Source organism: Sarcophilus harrisii, chromosome 2 (genome assembly GCF_902635505.1).
Source record: "Sarcophilus harrisii chromosome 2, mSarHar1.11, whole genome shotgun sequence".
NCBI classification, from domain to species: Eukaryota; Metazoa; Chordata; class Mammalia; order Dasyuromorphia; family Dasyuridae; genus Sarcophilus; species Sarcophilus harrisii.
In genome coordinates, this window is record NC_045427.1 from 112,411,270 (window position 1) to 112,434,127 (window position 22,858).

The following is a 22,858-nucleotide window of genomic DNA, read 5'->3' on the forward strand; positions in this document are numbered from 1 at the left end:
GATCTTGAGTTTTCAAAGGTCTCTAACCCAACCCCCTCATTTTATAGATGAGTAAACTGAGGTCAAATTACTTGCCTTAGGTCACTCAAAGGCACTAAAAGTTGAGAGATTTGAACTAGGTGAAACACAAGCTCTAATAAATTCTACCACAATGGAAAGGTTTTCATCAGGACTGCCTAGGAAAGGGCAGAAAGACTAGCCATAGGCTGATTGATTTTTCATTCCCTGAATCTCAATAGTTTGACAGATGGAAGACCATCTGTCAAACTATAGAGGAGTTGCAATTTGTGTAAGAGGAAGAAATACCCACCAATGAAAATCAAAAATACTTGAAATATTGAAGTGTAGTTAACATACCAGAATAGAAAATCCATAAGGCTAATAATGACATCAACAAATGACATTTAGATAGCCCTTTAAAGTTCATATACCTTACAACAACTCTATGAAGAGTTTTTCAATGGTATTAGTGCTCTTTTTAACAGATAAAGGCTTGGAGAGGTTAAGCAGCATGCTCAACTTCTATTCTCATCAATTTATGTGCCCTCAAGGATATTCTAATCTAATGACCCCAAAAGATGAAAAATAAAAATAATTGAGGTCCAAAGACCCATAAGATCTTGGCCTCTTAATTTACACTCCCTTGAGTACGATTTGAACACATCTTTTTTAGCTCCTTAAGCCATTTCAATATTCATGATAAGGCCAACATTTATTGAACTTCTGTTTCAAAAGAAAGCTGCGAATCTATTGAAACTCACCAGACCAGGAAACTATGCTTTGTGTTTAAGTAGGACATTGGAAAGAGTCAAGGGCACAGTCCTAAATGGGAGCATATAATTAAAAGGGAGGGCAGAACCCTCAGGGTCAATAAATGGAGCTGCTGGGATGCTCTGGGCTCCAGATGTAAACATCATATGAAGAGGAGAGAAAATTTAATTGCTACCCCTACAGGAAAATAATCAGCTTGGGAGAGACTTAAATGTTTCAGGTCTTCCCCCTCCCATCACCTACCATTTCTCCCATCCCACTTCATCCCACCCCCATAGCTGACCTCACACGACCATAGTGATTGTTTGCAAATGCTACTGCAGGCCAGGAAAAAAGGTCTGAAATACCTTTCAAAAAAGGGACTTTTGGAAGGAACTTGCCTTAAAACAGCCTAGCCAAGTTTCCACTCCAGTGCTTTGTAGCTGGTTTCTAAAATCACAGGCACAAAACAGGAACAGGAAGGAGAAACATGTTTTATTTTACTATACAATGAAGCCCTTTGTCCAACAAATAGACATGAGAATATCATTTTGTCGGGTTATTGCATTACTCAGTTTTTGAGGGTGGGGAGAGGTTGGAGATCCCTCCATCCAGTTGTGAGCAGTAAAATTAATGACAAAAATCCCCATTCACTTGGGGAGGGGCTAGACCTTGTGTTTGTGGGAGCCAGCCTAATACATCAGCCCAGATATGGGCCCCTTGAGTGAAGTAAGCACAAGCCAGAGCCAAATCCTTCCCTGAATTCTGTTTACCCAGGCCTTGCTAAACCTGCTTTTGATAAATAAAGTGCATCTCAACTACTCTCAAAAACAAGATTGTGTACATACAGTCAAATGTACTTTGGTGCAAACCTCAAAGTACAACATCCTGGAAGAGGCCTGGCCAAATCCCACCTTCTCTTCTTATACCTTGTTCATGTCACGAGAACCTGGACATTTTGCAAATCATAAAGCAACTATTCTTTTCAAGTCCTTCTTGGCCTGGAAAACAACATTCTATTTGCCTCATTTAATACTAGTAGCCGTATCTGACTCTTGGACTGCATCAGTGAAAAGAGTTCCAAATTAAGGACTCAGGTCTTTTGAGTACTGGTTTATTTTAATCTAGCACTTTACAGAAGTATAGGCAAAGAAAGAAAACAAAATCTTCTGTACCTTGATTCAGTAATTACTGAGTACCTGCTATGTACAAAATGTATAAATAGACATTCTGGGTGATATACAAATTGTAAGAAGCATTTATTAAGTACTACCATATTCTATGAACTGTGCTAGGAGATGGCAGCCACAAAGACATAAAATAAATTGTCTCTGCCTTCAATGAGCCTATATTCCAAAAAGGGAAAACAGCATATAAGTACTATATACAAAACAAGTATCTACAATCCTTGTCTCAGGTTGCCCATTATCACCACCATTATTCAATATTATACTAAAAAAAATGTTAGTTTTAGCAATAAGAGAAAAAAGAAATTAAAGAAATTAAAATAGGTGATAAGGAAACAAAATTATCACTCTTTGCAGAGGATAAGATGATCTATTTAGAGAAACCTAGAGAATCAACTAAAAAAAAACTAAAAACAATAACTTAGCAAAATTTCAGGATATTAAATAAACCCATATAAATCATTGGAATTTCTATACAATACCAACAAAGCCCAGCAGCAAGAGATAGAAAGAGAAATCCCATTTAGAATAACTATAAATAATATAAAATATTTGGGAGTCTCCCTGCCAAGATAAAGCCAAGAGCTATATGAACACAATTACAAAACACTTGTTATATAAACAAAGTTAGATCTAAATAATTGGAAGAATATCCATTGCTCATGGGTAGGCTGAGCTAATATAATAAATATGACAATTCTATCTAAATTAATCTACTTTTTCAGTGCCCTACCAATCAAACTGTCAAAAGAAAATTTACTTTATAGAGCTATAATCCTTGTCTCAAAGCTCATTGACATGACACCCTCCTAAATGGGAAAAATAAATGCCTTTCCCTAGAATGATGAGCAAGATGATGTTAATAAGGGCCCCCTCTTAGAAACTTTTCAAAGCCCATCCTCTGGGAACTTTAGGAAGAATCACTTCAGACACTTCTGGCTACTAGTTTCAAAAAGGAATATGGAAGAGAACAATCCCAATTCAGGTGGATGAATGAAAAGACTGAGAAGACAGGAGAGGAGCTGAAAGTCTCCATCATGTCTTTGTTCCCAACTTGCTACACTAGAGAGTTTGGGGAATTTCCCCTTGGGTAAGATCCAGGATTCTCTTGGTTGAGCAGAGTTGTTTTGCTCCCAAATAAATGCGCTCCTTCAGTATTGTCTGGTATATACTCTACGATATATAATTTTTCTGATTTTCTCTTTTGTTACTGATTGGATAAGTGAGATTCTTTGTGATTTTCTACCTGTCTTCATTGTGGAACTGGTATTTGGTAGAAAGGGATCAAACTTTCAGCACAGAGCTTGGGTATCTTCCTTCCTTCCAATAATAACAGTAATTACAAAGTTATCAGAAGTTAGAATGAAACCAATTAGACTTCCTAGACAATAATATTTAAGAGAGCAGAGGAGGTATAATTCTAGTTCAAAACGCCTTCCTTCTGAGGAGAGAGAAGTGAAGCCCTCTGGTCGGATGTCCTGCTTCTCCTAGCAGAATTAAATGTCTCCTATGGAGAGTGGGAGAGAAGAGGCTAGGGATAGCTATCCTTTCTCCTTTTGAGTCATACAACAACATGAAAATGCTGAAAGACAACCAAGGTTGTCTAGATTACTGGGTACAAGTTGGGTGCAATAGTCCAAACCACCTAACACACATTATCAAATTATATACTAGACATTGTGATTTTATTGATATAAAGATATATTAATGCAAATTAACACCTGCTCAGCAGCTTACAGTCTTAGAGATATGCCTGGGGCAGCAAAAGGTTAAATGACTTGCCCCAGCTAAAAGAGCCAGTGAATGTCTTAGGTGAAACATGAACCAGTCTTCCACATTCCAGTGCTAGACCACAACTAGACTACCTTTCAAGATAAACACAGACACACACACACACACACACACACACATACAGACACATATAAATTCAAATATATGTGCTATATAGACAGATGTATGCATATATGATATATGTATATAAACATTTTATATATATATATACACACATGTGCACATATACACACACTAAATAAATACAAAGCAATTGCACGAAGAAATCACTAGCAGTTGGTAGTATCATGAAAGGCCTTACGGAAAAAGTACCATCTGACCCAAGTTTTGAAAAAAGTTAAGAATTCTAAGGGAGAATGTTAAGGAAAGAAGGCCTTCTAGGCATGAGGAACAATATTTCCAAAGATATGGAGATAGAATGCTATGTCATATGTGAGGACCAGCAAGAAGGCAATTCTACAAAACCATAGTGAAAGAAAGTAAAGTATATTAAGCTTGGAATGGTAGGTAGGAGCCAGAATGTAAAGGGAATTAAATGTCAGGGAGATGTTGGTATTTGATCCTAGAAAAACTTCTAGAGTTCATTAAGCAAGAAATAGATATAGTCAGTTCTGTACTTTAAGAAGCTATTCAGGACATGATTTGGGGAAGGGGAGATTTGAAACAGAGGGTCTAATTAGGAAGTTTTTTACAATAATCTGTGGAGAAGCAATGTGACTGAATGGAGGGCAAAGCATTGAGGAAGGGAGGTGGAGGGGCTGTAAATCAATCAATCAGCATAGAGTGAAGTGAACAGAACCAGGAGAACATTATATGTAGTAACAGCAAAATTATGTTATGGTCAACTATAATAGACTTAGTTTTTCTCAGCAATACAATGATCCAAGACAATTCAAAAGACTTGGGATAGAAAATGCCATCCACATTGAAAGAACTATGGAGACTAAATATGGACTGAAGCATATTATTTTCACCTTTTTTATTTGCTTGCTTGCTTGTTTTTTTTCTCATGGTTTTTCCCTTTTATTATGATTTTTCTTTCACAACATGATTAAAATGAAAATATGTTTTAAATGATTATACATGTATAACCTGTACCAGATTTTTTGCTATCTTGGGAAGGGGAAAGACAAAGGAGGGAGGATAAAAAAATTTGGAATTCAAAATCTTACCAAAATGAATGTTGAAAACTATCTTTACATGTGATTGTAAAAATAAAACACTATTGAAATTAAAAAAAAATCAATCAGCAAACCTTTATATGCTAGTCAGTATACAAGATCCTGGGAAATGAAAGATAAAAATGAGATAGTCCCAGCCCTAATTTTTAAGCCTCTTCCTACTCCAATCTATTCTCCACATGACAAAAGTGAATTTTTAAAATAAAGATCCGATCACATCACCCCATCACTCAACAAATTTTCATGATTCCCTATTATCTCTAGGAAACTCTTTACTGGTTAGTACTTAAAGTTCCTTTAAAAACTTGGCCACTTCCTACCTCTCTAGATCCCTTACAAATCTCTGTCCTCTCCAGTCAGTTCGGTCAACAACCATTTATTAAGCATTTACTATTTGTCAAACACTATGCCTAAAGTTACAAAGAAAGGCAATTTAATTTTTTTAAAGTCCTTGTCCTTACTGAACTCACATTCTAATGAGAGATATAACATACAAAAAAGTCATGCATGTGTGTATATATATACACACAGAGAGAGACAGAGACAGAGAGACAGAGTGAGTGTGTGTGTCTATAGCTGGGAAGTATACATTCTATGATCTATATTCAGCCATATTGCACTATTTATCCCTCACACGTGATAATCCACCTCCTATCTGTATACATTTACACTGACTGTCTCTGGTGCCTGAATTGACAAAGATAAAAGATGAAAAGGACAAATGTTGGAGAGGCTATCTGACACCCAGCTGTGAACTGATCCAACCATACTGGAAAGGTATAGCCCATTACAAAAACCTCCTAAGCACATTATATTCTACCACTTCCTTTCTTGGATGGAATGGTTTCAAATTTAAAGTAACTGCTACAAATATGGCCTCCACTAAGTTGAGTTGTAGGAATGATATAACTAATGGACAAGTCACTCGAAAGCTTACAGAACATGGTATCTTGGATGCCAGGTGGCTTCATTACTAGATAGGATCAAATAGGTGATCCCAGAGAAACTAAAATAAACAATGTAACAGTGCATTCATGGACACATGGTAGCGAGAATGTAAAAATAAGGCAACAGCAGCAACAATTGCTGCTGCTGCTACTGCTTGTTGTTACCCTCACCTGGAAATTTCACAGTATTTCTTCTTTCTTCTAATTTGAGAGCTTCTAGGCAAGAGAAACTTCAGTTCCAGTTCAATAGCCAGTTAAAAGACATTTTATCATTACATAGTAAGCCAATAGGAAAAAGCAACAAGTTATCTGTGAATACATTTAACCAGGGAGGGCAAGGGTCCCTCCATCATGCATTTCAAGAAGTATGCTCACTAAGTTATAGGACTAAAGATTAGGCCCTCCTATATTCGTACATACTGACAAGGTCTTTGAGGGCAGGAATTGTTTTATTTTTATCTTTGCATTATCAGCAGTTACCACAGAGACTGACATTAATAAATTAATAAAAATCTTCTTGATTCATTGAAGGAGTTTGATTCCAATGGAGAAAACATATGCATATATGTACACACACAGCATAAATTCAAGGGATTAGAGGAGAAGAAGGAAAAGAAGGAGGAAGAGGAGGAGGAGGAGAAGGAAGAGGAGGAAGAGGAGGAGGAGGAGGAGGAGAAGGAGGAGGAGGAGGAGGAGGAGGAGGAGGAGGAGGATCAGGAGGAGGGAAGAGAAAAAGAGACAGAGAGGCAGTAGCAGGAGGGAATAGAAAGAGAATAAATATGAAAGATACTGTGGTAGCAGAATTTGCAAGACTTGGCAAATGATTAGATATGGAAGGCAAGCTATAATGAGAAGTTTAAGATAACCCTGGAATTGTGAACTTTCATAACTGTGAGGAAGATGATACCCTGTGAGAAACAGATGTTTAGAAGAAAAACATATTGAGATTGAGATGCCTACAGGACATCCACTCAAAATGTCCAGTAGGCAACTGGTGATGTGGAATTAAAGCTTCAGAGAGCTGATTATAGAGATCTGAGAGCTATCTGTGTAGGTATTACAGTATGAAAGTTGAAAGAGGTTACCAAGGGAATATATAAAGAGAAGAGAATCTAAGATGTGAACTTTGGGGTAAACCCATAGTTAGGGACTATGATATGAGTAATTCAAAAGGAATCAAATAAGCAAGAGGACAAGCAAAAAAGCAGCATCATTGAAAATCAGAATACAACAGAAGGGCATAATTAACAGAGAGGTCAAAATGAGGGTTGGGAGAAAGGTATTTAGAAATTTTTAAATTACTAGTAATAAGAGGGAGAGAGAAAAGGACAGGAACAAGCTGCAAAGATTGAGAAAGTGAGAGAAGAAATGGAGGCTATGAGTTTAGATAGTGTTTTATCCAGGAATTTAACCATAAAGGAGTTTTTTTTTTAAGCTAGAAAAAAAGACACTAGCTAGAAAACATAGTAGAGTCAAATAATTTATTGCCCTGACTGAAGGAACCTCAGAGGAATTCTGCTTCATTTGGAGGGAAATAGAGGAAAAGAGAAGTGAAGAGATTTGCCCAGAATCATTCAATTAGTATGTGTCTAAGGTGGGATTTAAATGGTAGGTTTCCCTGAATCTAAGTCCAGTGCTCTATCCATGACAACAGGCCAAATCAATACAAAATGTAGTGTTTCATATCCTTTAGATACTGAATGCTTGATATCTAATAAACAGTCTGCTAAGTATAGATTTTAAAGTCTAAATAACATAAATGAACAAAAAGCTCCCAAAACTGCTTAGATACATATACATATCTAAGAAGCATATCTTGCAAGAACAAAAGGTAACAAATCAAATTTGTATGATATTTCCTCATTAAATTTGACACCACTGTCCTAATCCATAGATTTTTGTTTCTGATTTCATTTGTTAGATGATGAAGTAACGTGTTCTAATGCAAAGGGGATGAAGGGAGATGAAGACCCAAGTTCTAGTCCAATACTATTTACTGGATATTTAGTCTCAGATAAATTGTTTTTCACTGTAATTAATAAAACTATCATTTCAGCTCTCCATTTCGCTCTGTCCATGAAAATGTGACTCTGGTGCTTTAGAATTAGGGAGGTCATTCTTTGTTTTCCTAACTAAAATCCAGGATGAGTTCATTTAGCTATTCCCACTTATGCAGCACTGCACCATTAGGTGAGCAAATACAGAGAATTTTCCCTTGCTGTGGTCATCTCAGCACTGAAATGGTGTTGTATCCAAAGGATCTGTTTTTTCCATCAGCATTTGCTTTGTTGAAGTTTTTTAGTCCCTCCCCAGCAGCATTGCCATTCTACATCCTAGTTTCAAATCACATTTCTTTGGCCTTCACAAGTGATTTACCAGGAACTGAGCTGAAACAACTTAAAAATATAAACTGATGTCAAATGTTAGATTTAACTGAGGAGTCCAGGAAATTCTGAATGTTGCATTCTAATGAGTTGGCAGGTGGTCCATGATCATGATAAATTTCCTACTCAAGTTGACACATTTTCAAATGTTAATGTTCTCCGGAGAAATAAACTGCGTCTAATGATTGAAATAATGGTTTCAAAGGTGAGCATTCAGCTTATTATGGTTTCAAACCTTGGCACCCAGAATACATAGGTGTTAGGTTATGCACTCCACAGAAAGAAATAATTATGACCACATAATGAAAAAGGAGAGGTTTACAGAAAAGGGGCTATGAAGAGGATCTGAATTGTAAAGAGAAGAGACTACTTCATCAGCATGAAACAATGGCTAATCAAGTGCTGTACATCATGGGCTAGATGAATGCATATAGATTTTTCAGGGCCCAGCATATTTTTGTGGAAGACACTAGATCAGACTTCTTTGAGAATGTAATACTCAGCCCCATTAGCACAGTACTCCACTCCAAGAAGTTGTTGTATATTTTCCCTCTTTTTCAAAATGAAGAGGAAAGAAGAGTGGTCAGAGAGACTTACAGATCAAAAATCAACTCCTCAGAAAATGTACCTCCCTTACTTCTTGGCAGAGGTGGGACCTATGGAGAGGGTATAATTACACATTCTATCAGTGTCACTTGGTGTGTTGTTGGGATTTACTGAACTGCCTTTATTTTCTCTTTCTTTGTTACCTGGGATGGCTCACTGACTAGAAGAGTGGAGAGAAATGTACTTAGAAATAAGGGTGATGTGGAAGCAAAAGATACAAATATATATTTTAAAATAACTTCCATCTAAGCTAGTGCCCAAGGGAAGGAATGGAATATGATAATTGACAATTCAATTCAAAAATCATTTATTAGTCATTTACTGTGTTCTAAGAACCGTGCTAGATAGTTGATTATTTCGGGACTGACTTTTTTTTAACTTTTCTAGTTACCTCAGAGCAAAGAATGGCAGACCATCTCACACTGATCAAACACATTTCTACCTGGAATCCAGTTAGTGGAAATTTTTTAGGAACCGGATGAGGAAGTGATGAAAACCAAAAGACAGTAAAAGTAGAAATATTTTCAGGAGAGGGAAAAATGACATCTCCACTATTAATGCAATGTGGAATAGAAATCATGTTTTTGACTCTGTAACACCACTAGGGATGCCTTCTTTCAGAACATATGGGATGTATTGAAAGAATGTTCAAAGAATCCTCAGGCCCAGATATTTGTAAAGATATGTAAACCAAGTATCCAAGTGGTTCACTAGAAAGATGTGTCATGTGTCAGACAAGCTCAACAAAAGATAGATGCTCATTTGGATTCACATTCTAATCATATAAATAATGTAAAGAATTTTCAGACTTCTCTTTCCTCATCAAATAGGCTCCTATGTCAAGGGGACATTCTATTGCTCCTTATTGCCTTAATAAAGGGTTTGAACTTAGCTCTGGTGATCTTCAAAACTCATTCATTATTAGGTCTTATAATGTTTGAGGCCTTAGGGAGGGAGAGAAGTCAGAGGTAAAGAAGGCATTTTTTGCTTTGTATCCTATTTTAGCCTGCAATATCTCATTTGAGACCCACAACATTCCAGTGAAGTAGGAAGGGCAGGAATTAGCCCCATTCTACAACTGATAAAGGAGACATGAGGAATTTCAATCATTTGCCTAAAATCCATGCAGCTAATCAGGAGTAAAATCCAGGTCTCTTGACTCCTAAACCAATCTATTTCTGCTAGAGCAGAAAATCAGGATCCAAAAAATTTTAACATTTTTTTAAATTTTGAGTTTCAAATTCACTCCCTCTTTCCAAATCCTACCCTGTTAATTGAGAAGACAATGGATATGATGCCCATTATACATGTGAAGTCACACAAAAATTTCCACATTAGCCATGTTGGAAAAAAAAAGAATAAAGAAAGAGAAGATTAAAAAAAGTAAAAAAGTACATAAGAAAAGAATTCTTAACCTTTGTGTGGGTGTGTGACATAGATCCATTTCAGTCATCTGGGGAAGCCTACAGGTTCCTTCTCAGAATATTGTTTTTAAATGCATAAAATAAAATATGTACAATTACAATGGAAACATGTTATAGAGACAGCTAAATGGTATAGTGGATAGAGCAATGGCTCTGGAGTTAAGAGGATAAGAATTCACATCTGGTCTCAGCTACTTATTAGCTGTGTGACCCTGGATAAATCATTTAATCCCAATTGCCTCATGCATAACCTCCCATCCCAAAAAGAAAAAGAAACCAATTATATTGGAAAATATAGTTATCAAAATACTTCCTTTTTCAATTCACAGACCCCAGGTTAAAGATCTGGAATAAGACCGAGCTGTCTCCCAAACTAGTCCCATGGATATGTGGCCATTTGAGTTGATATTTTCATGTCTGAATTTGTCATGATTTCACTTTAATTTCTTCATCTAAAATGAGGAATATTGGTGAGATGATCACTAAGATTCTTTCCAGCCCTGCATTTTATGTTACAACAAACTAATAATGTATCAAAATATAGAATTTTAGAGTTGGAAAAGACATTGGAAATCATATAGACTAATCTGACACTCAATTCCCTCTATATCAGTAGCATCAAATTCCAATAGAAACAGGGCCACTATACCATTCATAAGAATTCCTGTGGGGACACATATTGACTTAGAAAACCACATATTAATATTACATCCAATTTTATTTAATTTTTTTATTAAATATTTCCATATTACATTTTTATCCAATTCTAGAAACTTGGGGCAGCTGAATGGCACAATGGACAGAGTTCTGGACCTAATGATAGGAAGACTCATTCAAATCTGTTCTCAAACGTTTACTAGCAGTATAACCTTGGCAAGTCACTTAAGGCTGTCTGCCTCAGTTTCCTCATCTATAAAATGAGCTGGAGAAGGAAATGACAAACTACTTCAGTATCTTTGCTAAGAAAACCCTAAATGGGGTCATGAACAGACAGTCATGACTAAGTAACAGCAACAATAGCACTTACATTATTCCAGTTAATCAGTCAGTCAAGCATTTTTTAAATACTTAGTATCAAGACTTTCCTCATACAAATTCAGTGACAGGCACTTCATCTCTCACTGGACAGCACATTCCAATTTTTAATAGCTCAATTTGTTCATAAGTACCTACTTATATTGTACAAAAAGCTGTTTCCCTGTAACTTCCTGTCATTGGTTCTAATTGCACTCTCTTGAGCAACAAAGAACAAAGGTCTAATTTCTTTTATGCATGACAACCCTTCAGATATTTGAATATAGTTAGGCTTTCCCTCCATCAAAATTCCTCTTTTCATGGTTTTTTTGTTAGGATTCTTACAAAGTGGTAAGTCAGTTGTCTAATTTTAGCATCATGCTTAGCAGTTCTCTAGTTCAGAGTTCACACCTTTCACACCTTTAAGAGTTCACACATTAGCGTTTGATTCACAACTCAGGATTCAGTATGAGATTCACAAGTTCAGTGGAGGAGATTCACAAGTCAGGAACCTACAATCCCACTGTCTTGGAGGAGAAGTCAACCTTTGAGTTCACACCTACAAAAAAAGCATATAAAAGGACAAGCACTAGAGACTTTTGGGAGATTAAGAGAGCCAGAAGTCATTTGGGGAGATTGAGAGCCAGGATTCAGAGAGAGCTGGAGGCTGAAGCTGGCAGAGGCAAAAGACAAGCAACAAGAGCTCTCGGAACCAGGGAAAGCTAACTGGGCTATTTTGGAAAAGACAATAAAGGTTCTGAACTTTTAACAGCTGGCTGCATTTGAGGTGATTATTATATTCAACTGAAACTAAAGCTGACTCCAGAAGCCCCCAAGAAACCTGCTTCCAGAGAACGATTATATTTTAGAAAAGAAGAACACTACAATTTTTTGTCAAATTAATTAGAGTTAAGTGACTTGCCAGGGTCACACAGGTAATAAGCATTAAGTACCTGAGGCCAGATTTAAACTCAGGTCCTCCCATCTTCGGGGCTGGTATTCTATCCACTGCATCATCTAGCTGCTCCAAAAATTCTTCTTTTCAAAGATAAACATGCCCAGCTTCTTCAACCATATTTCTGTAACTTGACTGCCAGATATTTCACTATCCTAGCCATTCTTCTCTGGGCAAGTGTATAAGTTTTCAATATTCTTTCACTTAATTTTTATCTCATTTGATCATTATAATAATCCTGTGTTGTAGCCAGGGCACCTTGTTTATCAATCACACATTGCATATTTGCATATAGTTATGAGAAACAAATCCTTTTGTGGCTGGCTCTCTGTGGATTTTGCAAAATTTGACTCTCTGGGAATGTCTATTTTGATTTTGCTTCCCATATAGTAGCTACTCTATACAGTATCTATCCTGGTGGACTTTTGTCTCTATCAACAGTAACAACATGATAACAGGAAAAGGGTTCTTAACCTGGAGTCTGTGAACTTTTTTTTATTGTCTTAATTGTATTTCAGTGTAATTGGTTTCTTTGTAATTCTATGTAATCCTATTTTAATTTAAAACATATTCAGAGAAGGGATTCATAGGTTTCACTAGTTGATCAAGAAGAATTCCTCACACAAACCTTGTATAGAGAGAAAAAAAAAAAAAAAAAAAAAGGACCAGACACGGATCCAGGAGGCCTATGTTGAATATCACTCATCTTATCAGTTGTTTGACTATGGATTAGGCAGTTCCTCTTTTAAGACCTAATTTTCCTCCTCTGTAAATATTCTGATTGGGCAGTGACCATCCAGAAAAGGATATGAGAAAGATAAAGAAGGAGCAAAGCATCATTGGCAAAAATATCTACAATAATAATAGCTCAGATAAAATGCTTTAGAGTTTTCAAAGTACTATCCTTACATTACCCCATTTAATCTTCGTTAAAAACAGGCCAACAGGCTTTTTTTTTTTTGACAGTTTTGAGGATTGGTGGAATGCTTTAAATATAGTTTGTCTAGCTTTTTTTTTTAGCAAAGCATTTAACAAAATCTCATGTTATTTTTCTTTTTTTATTTAATATTTTATTTCCCCCCAATTATATGTAAAAACAATTTGAACATTTTTTTTTCAAATGTTGAGCCTCAAATTTTCTTCTACCCTCTCCTTTTTCCCTTCCTACCTCATTGAGAAGGCAAATGATTTAGATTATATGGGTATAATCATATAAAACACATATCCATATAAGTCATGCTGTGAAAGAAAATACAAGCAAAAAGGAAAAATTCCCCCCCAAATAAAGAAAGTAAAGAAAAAGTATCTCTGATCTGCATTCAAGCTCCATCAATTCTTTCTCTGGAGATGGACACATGCTGTTTTTCTTGGAGATAGTTTAGCTAGATTGTGGGGGGAGGATAGGTAGGATTAGAAATAGTTCTATGTCCAGACCCAAAATGTAATCATTAATAATTGGAAAGAAGACTTTAATAGAGTACCTGAAAGAGCTATGCTTGGCCACATATTATTAACACATATCTCAACTTGCACAAAGGCATAAGTGGCTAGGCTAGCAAACTTGTAGATACCACAAAAATAAGAGTAAATAAATTGATAACAAAATCAGGTTCCAAAATTTTTTGATATGCTAGAACACTGGCCTGGATCTAATTAGAAGAAATTTATATTAATTTTTACACTTTAGTTCGAAAAATCAATTTCACAAGTTCAAGATGAAAGAGCCATGATTAGATAGTACCCTTTCCCTTTTACTTTAGTGGCAATTCATTGTGAACACCATTCAAAGCATCCACAGAGAGTCTAACACAACATTCCTCAGAAAGCCTAACACAACACTACTCAGTAGGTCAATTTGAAATCTCACAGTTAAAAAACAGCACTATCTTGTGTTCTTTATGTACTCTGTGATCCAAATATGGGAGAACATAAAATCCCAAAGAGAACTCTTTATTTTTTCAAACTACTAGGGAAGAAATGGCAGCTAAATGATCAAAGGAATATTTACTGGATTTAGAGTTAAGACCTGAATTCAAATCCAGTCTCAAATACTTACTAGATCTATGACCCTGGGTAGATTCCTTAAATTCAGTCTGCCTCAGTTTCCTTAACTGTAATATGAGAATAATAATTGTACTTACCTCTCAGGGTTGCTGTTGAGGATAAAATGAAATATTTGTATTTGTAATACAGTGAGTGGTATACTTAATAAATGCTCATTTTATCTCTCTTAAGTAACAAATGAACATTAAATATCAAAGTGCTCATGAAAATATACCAACTTCAAACCATATAGTAATATAAAATTATATATAATGCTGTACATCTTTGTTGAATCCCCTTAAAATTTCCTGATCAAAGTACCACTCCTTGTCTGTCAGCCCCTCTTGTGTATTTTTTTTCCCCATTAGAAGGTCAGCTCCTTGAGAGCAGGAAGTATCTCTACTTTTGTATTTGTATCCACAGCGTTTGCCACAGTGCTTAGTACATATTGTGTTGTTTATCCTCCATTCTGGATGGCATCAAGGAGGTGATACCATGACATGCAAGTGAATTGGATTTGAGAGAGGCTGTGCAAGGTCATGAGTCTCACATTTTCCTCTGAAATCATATACATCAGGACAATTGGAAATAGTACTAGATGCATTGGGAGACCTTGGCCTTTAAGATTTTTAACAGGTCTCAACCCTCTTGGTATCCAGTAAGTGTGCAAAAAAAAAAAGCAATAAATTCTTTTTTGCATTCATTTATCTGGTTGAACTCTCATTCTAAAAATTAGGAAATTGAGGCTGAGAAAGTAAAAATGATAGTCCAGGGTCGCATAGGTTAGTCAGTAAGTAGGAAGGATCCTGAGCAGATTCTCAAGTATAAATAGAAAGAGTTAATTAAGTATGACAAAATTTCATGGAAAAGAGTGCTCACAGAGCCTTGGATTAGTATATGATGTCTTTTCATGCTAGGGAGAAATTATCGCATAAATATTTAAAGACTGTATTATGTTTGATGTGTTTCAGACATATGATCTCAGGCAATAACAACTAACCACTGAGCCAGGTCCTGTAAATCCAGCCCATTACCAAACAAAAATGGGGACCTTCTGGAATATAGAAAGAAAGCAATTGAATGAAACATAATGAGCACCTCAACCAACCCCCTCGTATAGATGAGGAAACTAAGGTTCATCATTGGCCTGGATATTCAAGTAAATGCTACTTCACCATCTGGCTGTACTGGACTCCTGGCTGCCCCTTTCCTAAGACACTGAATCTCCAAACTACATTCATTTTTTTATTCACTATACCCCACATTAATTATTCTCCCTTTCCTCTTCTGCCTCCTTTCAAGACTTAGCTAAAATCCCTCATTCTACAAGAAAATTTTACAGGTCTCCCTTAAGTTAGTGCCTTCTCTCTAAAATTACCTCCTATTTACTCTGCTAGCATAGTGCCTGGAACTTAATGTTTATTGATTCATTTTATTGATTCATTGTTGATTTTGTATAACTATAGTTAGTTGCATTAGAATGTAAACTCCTTGGGGACAAGGACAATGTTTTTGGTTTGGTTTTTACTTTGCTTGTATCTCTAATAATTAACACTTATTAGTAAATTATTATCAATATTATACTGATAAACATTATAACATAAGATATATTAAATTAATAAATGCTTATTAATAGCAAATTCTTCTTGATTAACTGACTGACTAACTCTCTGCCCACTGTCAGGGTGAGGGGCCAGACCAAAGCAAAGACAGAGAGAATATAGGTCACATCAATGCACTGCAAATTCTGTCTGCATATCTATTAGGTTCCTGCCAGAGAAAGGCAATGGCTTACATTTACAACCTTACTTTTCAGGGGGGAAACGTCAGCAATGTGAAAAATCCAGTTGGACCAACTTGTTGACATTCTTTCCAAGAAGGGAAGAGGATGAGCTCTCAGCAAAGGCAGAAGATGGGGGCCAGGGAGGATTAAGACTTTCTACATTTCAACTCTCCATTGTTTAACTGATAACCTTCTTGTCAGCTAAACACTAGTCAGTTTTGAAAAGAATGAAATAAGATCAGTCAAGGCCAGCCTTTGTGAGTCAAAAAAAATCATTCTAAAATTTCCCTCTCTTTTTTCTTTTCCCCTTTCTTAGACTGCCTATTTCCAATTGTCTTTTTCTACTGGTATCATGTCCACCCCTAAAATAAAATCTACTCTTAAGGGAAAGAGCTGATATTAGTCAGTCCACCTGGGTATGTCTCTTTCTTACTTCCCCATCGAGTATTTGTAAATCATCCCTATCTCTAATTGTGAAATGGATGTCTTTGTCTCTCATTTGAAAGATTTTTAGACACTAGGAAGAAAACAGGAAAGTTTTGGGTTCTATTTGGGGATTTTGGTTTTAATTTAATTCTGGATTTTTAGCTTTGTTTTGTTTCAAAACAAAAGAGATTTTACATCAGTAGGAAAACTTCTATATGCTTCCAGATCATATTGGCCCTAGAGTCAGATGAATGGTGGCCAAGGATCCAGTCCCAAATTCCAGTCATTTGTAGGTCAAGACTTTATCTGACACTAGGTACAAGAGTGTATTAGGAGAGGGCAAGGACTCTGAAAGAGGGAAAATGACTGATTTCAAAATCCAAAGATGCTTTCCCTCTATATTCCTCAGTAAAGTGAATTAGTTAGATCTAATTGTCATAGGGGTTGCTTCCAGCTCTAAATCTCCAATCCTATGAATCTCCTACTAAACTCCATTCCATTGCTGCATCTTGTGATCCATCCTATCATCACTGTCAACCTAGTCACATTGGCTAATAGATTTCTAAATCAAATCTTTTAGCAACCAGGCATAGATGGCATCCTCTTAATTTAGCAGGTCTGCTCACTTGAAGGGTGGAATGGGATTCAAGAATAAAGCTTTTTTTTCTTTTTTTTTTTTGGAACAAATATAGTTTTCATTGATGCTTATTTTACATTTCTGTCAGTTTCTGATGACATGCACCATCACTACAGAGCCCTTTTCCCCTTCTTAAATCAAGTAAACCAAAAAAACTCCTCCCCTTAGGGAGATTGCATTCTTATTGTGGAGACAACATTTAATAACTAAGTATATAAAAGATTATATATATATATATATATATATATATATATGTACATATATATATACATGTGTAAATGTGTGTATATATTAAACATATGTGTGAAGGTAAAAAAAAAAACAACCTATACATACATATATAAACCAAAATATTGCTCATGCCCGGCAATATATGCCTTATTCTGCACCTATAGTCTATCATTTGTGCTCAATGGAGAAAAGTATGTTTCCCCATCAGTCTCATGGACACGAGATTCTTCATTGTAGTAATCAGAATTGTGATATCTTTCAACACTATTTTACTTTATATTGTTTTGGTTGCTGTATCAATTTCTCTCTTTGTTCTGCTTACTTTACTCTAGTTCATAGATCTTAAATGCATAGAATGAAAACTGGAAAGGACCTGAAATTTCATCTAATCCAGGGGTTCTCAAAATGTGGTCCAAAGTATCTTGCTCTGAAACCCTTTCAGAGGGTCTACAAATTCAAAATTAGTTTTTATTTCCAATATGGTAAATATATCTAAATATAACCCACATAAATAAAAACTATAGACAGATATTCAATAATTTTTAATAATAAAAAGATACTGAGAACAAAATTTTGAGAACCACTAATCTAATCCAAACACTTCATTTTACAGAAAGTTAAGTGACTAGCCCAAGATCACACAGATAGTTAAGTAGCAGAGTCAGAATTCAAAATCAAGTTATAATTTTGGTATCTCTCCAATATACCAAACTAGCGAGTTTAAACATGTTTTCCTAAGTTTCTCTGAATTTTTCATGGTTGTTGTTTGTTATTGTAACCAGATACTAGCCCCTGAGCTCTTTCTTTAATAAAAATCCATAGAATTCCACATTTGGACGTGAATTTGATGGGATCAACACAAGGTAGAGATTTCGTTGAGTTGTAAGACCATTTTCCCTTTAGACCAACATTGTAAATGAGAATGGTATGGTATGTGTAATAAATATTGGAGGGATTTATATTTCTGCTCTTGCCATATCTTTAAAGTATGAATTTTTCACTGTAAAATTAAATTCAAACTAATTTAATTAATATTAACTAATTAAATGGAATTGGGGCTCTAATAACTGGTGGTTAAGAGTGAAGGAAAACATACTTGGAATGGGGACTCAAGCTAAAAGCATTAGAGAAAGCTTGACTTCTCAGGAGCATCCCCAAGATCTAATACCCTACAGGGAGCAAGCAAGGATAGTGAGCCCCAAATCACTATTATAATGCAGTAACATTCCTTCACATTTTCTATCTCTTTACCTTTATATTTATTATCTGCCTCCTAACCTGAGTCTTATTTGCCCTTATTTTCTTCAAGTTTCTACTCAAACCCTACCTTTGCCTGGCCTTTGCCAGTTTCCCCAGCTGCTAGTGTTTTCACCCTCTCAGATTGTCATATAAATATGCATGCACATATGTACATTGCATGCATGTGCATGCATGTAGTTTGTGTGTGTACATGCATGATTTATACATGCATGTGTGCACTGTATAGATATATAAGCTTTGAAGAATTTTGACTTTACAAGACTGATGATAAAACATATTTTCTCTGCTGATTATAGGTGCAGAATGAAGCATACATTACCAGACATGAGCAATATTTTGGTTTATTTACATATGTTCATATTGGCTTATGTATAGATATATACATGTTTGTGTGTGTTTTATATAAACATATATATATTTATACATGTATATGTACATATATCTTTTAAATACCTATTTACATGTTGCTTCCATAATTAAAACAGTCTTCTTAAGAGCAAGGACTGATTTTTATTTCTGTCTTTGTCTTTCTTTGTATCCTCAGAATCTATCATAAAATCTGGCTCAAACTTTGTGATTAATTAATTATTAATTAAATGTTTAATTTATTAAACATTAATTATTTTATATAATATATAAATATAAATATATAAATAAAAATAAATATAAATAAATGTTTAATTAATTAAAATGTTAATGGACTATTGCCTAACAGTCACATATCAAAATTTGATCAGGGATTCCTCATTTAATGAGCATACACTTTGTCTCCCAGATTTAGCTACCACAGAAAAAAACTGTAATGACTTTTCTGCAAAAGCCTGTAAAATGGCCAAGGGAAGAAATTTCTTCCATTAGTCTAGGAGAAGGGAGACAAAAATCAAGTACAGAGTCATGGCACCCAACTCCAGCACAGACAAGACTAGGCATATCAGACCTTGGCACCAGGTAGAAGATGTAAAGACCACAGCACAAGTGCCACTTACAGAATACTCATTAGGCTTGGCAAAGGGCCTGCTCCTCCACCAGCGCTTTCATTGTGTCTTAGAATGCAGGAACTGAGTCACACCTGCAAATCCTATGACAAATGATGTTTCATTAACTTTGAAGATTGCTGGATCATTTTCACAGGTTACAAGCCAGTCTGGCATAATAGAGTCATTTCAACAACCCATCAGGAGAAGTTGGTATAATGTCCAAAACATTTCAAAGAATAAGCACTTCTCAATTTGTTAATAAGTCCTATGTCAATTAGACATAATAGGATAAAAGCCTATCATTAGAGACCTGAGGCCATACAAAACTTCAAATGGCATTTTCCATGGTTTGCTGCTGTCTCCTTGCCTGGTTTGTGCTTTTCCCCTTGTTGTGAGCAAAGTATTTTACTACATGATTCTGTGCTGGTCAACCATTTAAGTGCTTTTATTTCACTCTTTTGATGATTTCAATGAATAAACACATCAAATCATGAGCCAGCAACACATACATCAATAAACCAAAATATTGGTCATGTCTGGAAATGTATGTTTCAATTTGTAACTTTAGTCTACCACTTCTGCTCAAAGGAAAAAAGTATGTTTTACCATCATTCCTGTGGACTCAAGAAAATGTCAATAGAAGCAGAAATATCCTGAAAGTGGCTGTTTTCCCCTCAGCCAATAGAAAATGCTGTCTACCTCTTCCCTTGGTCCAATCATTACACTGCTTTTTCTTATTCACAAGAATTACAAGCACTAGTCTTCCAGTCAACTATTAAAGTGTGATCACCATGTATTGAGCACTATTTAAATATTGGTGGGAGATGTAAAGGTAATAGCCCACAAATCTTGCCCTATAGCAGAATCACAAGCCTAAGTTTCTTGATGATCTCTGTAGGAATTAATACAACTAAGCATTGTTGAGGAAGATTTCACAGAGCTGATGAATTTTGAAGGCAAAATTAGGAGGGGGTCAGGACAGAAAGAGAAAAAAGGTAGGAGTCCAACAATGTTGAGGGTCCTCTGAACTAAGTAAGGTACCTGGATATTTGGAGTTTGGGACAAGTCAGGAAGAGATGATTGTCTGAATGTTCTGGTTCTGGGGTTCCAAATAAAACTTCTCTATAAGGGAATGTCAAAGACCAAATTATTAAGATTCTACCTGAAGATCAGAATCTTTCTCACAAGATGGAGAAATCCTTATAAATAAGATTCAGAATGAAGTAGTATGAAGGGAAACAGAAACATCCAAGAATTTCTATGGAGAATCAGAAACTAGTTGGAGAACTGGAAGAAGAGGGAACCAAAGGAGTAGGAAGGAAAGAGAGCGGTCATCCTCTGGCTGCCTGTAGAGATGTCATGTTAGGATGGTCCAGGCTGTGGCCATCTTCTTGCCTCTTTACAGCCAACTTCTCTGCTTTTATTAAGGGATCTAACTTGTAGCAATCATTATTCTGTGTCAGAGAGAAAACACTGAACAGACTAGAGAATCATTAGATATCTTGAGTTATTAGGGAATTTCAGGCTAGCCCATTCCTACATAAGAGCCCTTTTACTCCGTTCCTAACAAAAACTTATCCATCCTCCAAGACACTTCTTGAGACAGCTTATTCCATTTCTATATAATTATAATAATGAGAATATTTTTCTTATATCAAAGTGAAATCTACCTCTGCAATTTCTACCTTCCAGCATCAAGCAAAAACAAAGAAAATATATACATATATTTATTAAGTTTTTACTATCAGGAACTAAACAATGGTGATATAAATCAAATAAGCAGACAGTCCCTTCTCTTAAGGAGCTTACATTCCAATAGGGGAAGACAGAATATATATAAAGAAAAGGGCAGTAACATTGTAGAGATGACCAGGATTGACATTGAGGCCTTTTATAGCCTACTGCCCCAGGGGAAGATTCTAAGATTCCAATGGGGATAGAGAAGGCTGATGGCCTAAATGCAAGGGACATGGTGCTAGGGCTAGGAAATGACAAAAACACCTGTTTCTAAGTTTGGTAAATTGATTAATTCCCTCAGGTAGGAGAGGGAGATTGGTCCCTGAAGGTCTAGTCTGGAGAGATAATTAGCTCCTTTCAACCAAAATTTCTCTTCTCCAACCTAAACATCCTAGGTCTTCAAATGGCAAGTTTTTAATCACCTTTACCCTCCTAGTCATACTCCTCTAAGTATACACCAATTGGTCAAGATCTGACAAAGAGATCTGGAATAACAGGAAGTTCAGTTGAGTCTGGGAAAAGAAAAGTCCAACCTATGTGATTGGAATGTGAGTATACCCCATTTCCAAAGTACAGTCAGGGAATACAGTTGCAAATTGCTGAACAGAAGCATAAGGTTCAGAACTGAAGTTTAGTTTTCTTGGGTTTTTCCACCATCCCATTCCATCCTAATAAAAAAAAAAAAAAAAAAAAAGGACAAGTGCTTTACAGCTCTTATCATTTTCAATCCCTTAAAATACTTAGGTGCTAAGCCTTCCAGAAGATTCAGAATCATGATTCAAATATACCACTGCCATCTACAATGATGGAAGAAACTGTAGTTACAAAGTAGAGATTTCACCCTGTTTGTCTTCAATATAAATTCGCCCCAACTGTGGAGGAGCGAATCTTAAAACCTACAGCATAAGTGGTCTCCTTCAAGAGTGGGTGATAAGAAATCTCTTGGCTTTGCACAAGTAAACATAGAAAAGAAAGAGCTATAGCCTAAATGATAAGGTATCTGCCTTTTTTCCTACTCATTGGATAGTATTATCTTATCTCAGACACCTGGTCTAAAAACAAAACAAAGCAAAAATAAAAAACACTAAATAGTTTTGAGCTTCTACCACTATGGCCCCTTCAGAGCCATTTTGATTGATTGGGATTTGGACAAAAAATTCTTCCCCATCTTATATTAGACTGGGTTGGGTTCTCCTACTACACCAAAACCACAGGATCACATCAGGCAAGAACATCAAAATTCTTTGCACAGCTGAAAACCCTAACAAAACAAAGCAAAAATTTTTCCAAGTTATTATATGATTCAATGAAATTCAGAAACTCCAATCCCCAAACTCTCCCAAATGACTTTTCTCCATGGCTAACCCCTCTACTCAAGAATACTTCAAAGAACAATAATTTTGGTAGGATGGGGGTACAAATATTCCCTCCATTGCCAATTACAACCATCCTATAATTTAATGGACAATCTTTTCTCCTTAGCCACAAGGATTTTAGGTATTAGTCTTTCAGTCAACAGACAAAG